The 3898-nt window shown below is 53.9% G+C and overlaps 1 pseudogene; it reads left to right on the top strand.

Moving 5' to 3' along the window:
• Nucleotides 1-208: 208 nt before the first annotated feature.
• LOC115835237 lies at nucleotides 209-327 on the top strand (annotated as a pseudogene).
• Nucleotides 328-3898: the final 3571 nt, after the last annotated feature.

The following is a 3898-nucleotide window of genomic DNA, read 5'->3' as shown; positions in this document are numbered from 1 at the left end:
GCCGGAGGCTCTAGGAGGCCGAGGGAAGGGGCAGGGCGGCGGCCAGCGGTGCTCAGGCAGAGAGGCAGGAGAGCAGCCCAGCCCAGGCGCGGGCGAGCGGCTCTGGGGTCTCCCATCCGAGCCCCGCGTCCTCCGGGTGGCGGGTCACCTGGAGTCTGCCACGCCTCGTTGGGCCGAGTTCTTGGGGCGGCCAGGCGCCACTGTCACGGTCCACGGCCATACCAACCTGAACGCGCCTGATCTTGTCCGATCTCGTGAAGCTAAGCAGGGTCGGCCCAGTTAGTACTTGGATGGGATTCCACCTGGGAATACCGGGTGCTGTAGGGATTTTGGCTTCCCGCCCCCTTTCCTCTTTTCCCCTTTTATCTCCTTGCTTCACCGCCCCCTGACTCTGCTCCCCCTTTTCCTCCCTCCTGCGACGCGCAGCAGCCCGGGACCTCGGGTCCGCCACTGCAGCACCTCCAGGTAGCAGCATCACACCTCTCCCGCCTCGCCGTCGCCCCAGCAGGAGCCCGGGTTGCGGCTGGCCGGGGCCCGACCCTGAAGGCGTAGGGGCGAATTCCCTGCCGTCCCAGGTGTCTTCCCGCTCCCGGGAGGCGCAGGCACTTCAATTCAATCGTCCGGCGCCGCCGCCACCGTCCAAGCCCAGGGAAGGGGCAGGCAGGGGCAGCGGGTCCCACAGACGCCAGCCAAGACCTCCGCTCCAGAACGCATGGGCTGCTTCCCCCCGGGGAAGGTCATTGCCTTCATTAGCCACCAAAACAACGTCCCTGTGCACCCGGAATCCCATTGCCACCAACTTCGTGTAAACTCTAGTACCGAGGACACGAGAGAGACCCAGGCCTCCGGCTCCGTCGGCAAGCTCGGCCCCTCGGCTCTCGCCAGACAGACGGGCGCACTCTACAAATATCGGGGCCCACCGCACCAAGAGGACAGGCAGGAGCCAACAAAGGAAAAACCCTAGGAAACGCACCCCCAAATCAACCAACCAATGCAAGAAAAAACACGTCTCAGGCCTCCGTTGGTCCACCTGCGTGGGCGGCCCTGCCACCCTGTTCTGGCCCAGCCCAAGCACCCTCCACCCTACCCAGGCCTGCTCAATGGGGCCCTGTGTGTCAGAGCAGAGCTCTCCCTCTCTAAGGCTCTATGGCTCTCACTCTTTATCTCCCTCACCCTCTTTCTCGTCTTCCCCCTCCACCTTGCGCCCTTTCTTTCGCCTTCTTTCTCTCTCTCTCTCCTCCCTCACTCTGTCTCTCTATCGCTGTCTCTCTCTTCCTCCCTTATATCTCTCCATCCCTCTCTCTTGCTCTCCTTCAAGCTGTCTCTTTCTCTGTGTGTGTGTGTGTGTGTACCTGCGCGAGTGCGCCCATGTGTGTCTGTGTGTGGGGGGGTGGTTTTGCTCGTGGTGGTGGTCGTGAGGTGTGTCTGGGTGTGCCTCAGCCCCTCTCTCCCGGGATCCAGGATGTGTGTGTTGGGGGAAGCTGTGGAAAGGGTGTTGAAGGAAGGTGACAATCAGCTTCCGGAAGGGCACTGACAGGCCATTATTCCTGTGGCTTGGCAAGTTTTCTGTTTGAACTTATTTCTTGTTAAGGGTCCAAGTGTACTGACTATGGAGATAAGAAAAGAAGAATAGCTCTGAACAGCTGAAGCTCTGTGAGGTACAGAAGATTTTCTGGCCCAGAGAGACTTGAGTATGGGATTTGAGACACATCTCCACACCCTTTCCCAGGGGCAATTGTTTAAAGGTATATTGTTCCTAACTAGCTGTCTCATCTGGAATTTGTGATGCAAAGAACAATGTATAGCCAGTCAGTGGCTTATGGATTTTAATGTAAATTTTTGATGAAAATTTTAGGAACTGCCTCTTTTCTTAAAACCCACTTGCAATGGTTACTAATTGGAGTGTATATTCAGGGCAACTTTAGTCTATGTTCTCAGGTAGGTATCCTAAACACGTGCCTTTGAATATACTTTTGAAAATAGATTCTGACTTTTTTATTGTGATGGGTTGACAGGGGACTGGCCTGGGACACCTGCCTGGGTGTGAATACCCCAACCATGCGCTGCCCTCCCCAGCAGAAGAGGCGGGTGGACAGCAGGCCCCCTTTGGTCAGAAACACATGCATTGCGAAGCTGTTCTGGAGCTGGGTCCTGCTTGCAAGGACAGTTCCACAGGCGCACCGGAATGCACAGGCAGCCTCCCCTTTCCACCCGCCAGCATTCCCAAGCACGCCTCGGCTTCCGACTGTTCTGTGCTTTGGGAAGAAAACTCATCTTCAGGTTTTTCTCCAGGAACAGAGATTGCAGATTGGCTTAAGAGTGCGCCCTTTATTAAAGATAGTATGCATGGAAAGACATGGAACAATTTTGGAAGGATACAAAAAAATTGCCCATTTTATTAATAGTCTCATTCAACCCCTCTGCGGACCTCATCTCCTGTCACTCATAACTAAAGGAGGCGGGTCCTGGAGCCCTGTCCAATCAGGGACATTGACGTGGGAACTGTCCAATCAGGAGCGCAGCTTGAGAGGCAGAGGCGGTTTCCGGGATCTGGCGGGGCCTTTGTCTTGTACCCCAGCTGGAGCTTCGGTCCCGTATTCTCGGCTATTTATCCTCACCTGCGGGAGGCCCTGGTGACTCTGCTGCTGCAGTATCTGGTTTCCCTGTGACCTGCAGGTGCTGAGAGTTACATAGCTAAGATGCCAGGACACCCCGAAAGCCGGAAAATGGTGAGAGTTCCCGGGAGGGTGTTCCAAGATGGCGGCCCGGCCCCCTGGCGTCAGTACCAGAGTCCGCGGCCGGGAGTCCCGGCTGGCACCGGTGGGATCTGTCACCTCTGGGTCTGGTCGGGTCGGGGCGGGGCGGGGCTAGGCCGCCGAGGGATTCTCCTCCCATCACTGCGCCTCGGCTTCCGCCCCGGCCTCTGGGCGGCTATGAAGCCTCAGCCCCGCCGGTCCCCCAGACTGTGTGCTTGGTCCAGAGGGGAGGGTCATCGGGGAGAAGCCAAATCGGTGTGCGAAACATGCGTGGGAAGAGCTATTCCATGGGGCTCATCTTAGCTGTGCAGTCCATCCTTTTTCCTGTGAAAAATGGAGTCACTCTTAAAGCTTTGAAGAGTTTGAGCAAAGGGAGTTTCATGAATGGGAGAGCGCCCACCTGTGGTGTGTGGCTTGTGGGTTTATGGAGGAGGTGCTTGAAGGAAAGACTTTTTGTAAGGTGCATGAGGAAGCAAGCCAAATTTAATAATTGACTGGCTACAGTTACAGTCACCTTATTTGGACTGTCCAGGTGGAAATTTCCTGGTTATTTAATTAATGATTAATTGGAGTTTTGTGATTGGTTGAACCTGGATTTTGTTTCCACTTAAGGTAGTCATTAACAAGAAATGCATTTGAGCTATTAATATTATTTTTCATGTAGAAACGCAAGACACTAGAGCCACCTCAGTCTAGTTGCCTGCTAATTATTTTAACACTGAACAAGAGACTGGTTTTCCCCTGCATTTTCCAAATAACATGGAAAGCAGGGTCTCAAATCCACGCCTCTGTTCCCCCAGCCTAACTCCGGCCTGCAATAAAATACTAAATTTTCAGTTTATTTCCAAAATCCATAAAAAACACCATCACCTCTTCAATTCACAACATTGTCAGCTATTTGTCTTTTATTGCGTACTCCAGGCACAATATTTTAATTAATCATTTTTTCACAGAACATTGGAGGGCACTCTTTGTTGTTGCTGTTGTTGTTGTTGTTTTGTTTGTTTTTGTTTTTGTTTTTTCTTTAAGAAGGAGTCTCGCTCTGTAGCCCAGGCTGTAGTGCAGTGGCGCGATCTTGGCTCCCTGCAACCTCTGCTTCCCGGGTTCAAACGATTCTCCTGCCTCAGCCTCCTGAGTAGCTG

Source organism: Nomascus leucogenys, chromosome 5 (genome assembly GCF_006542625.1).
Source record: "Nomascus leucogenys isolate Asia chromosome 5, Asia_NLE_v1, whole genome shotgun sequence".
In the NCBI taxonomy this organism is placed as follows: Eukaryota; Metazoa; Chordata; class Mammalia; order Primates; family Hylobatidae; genus Nomascus; species Nomascus leucogenys.
This window is presented reverse-complemented; position numbering and strand designations above follow the sequence as displayed.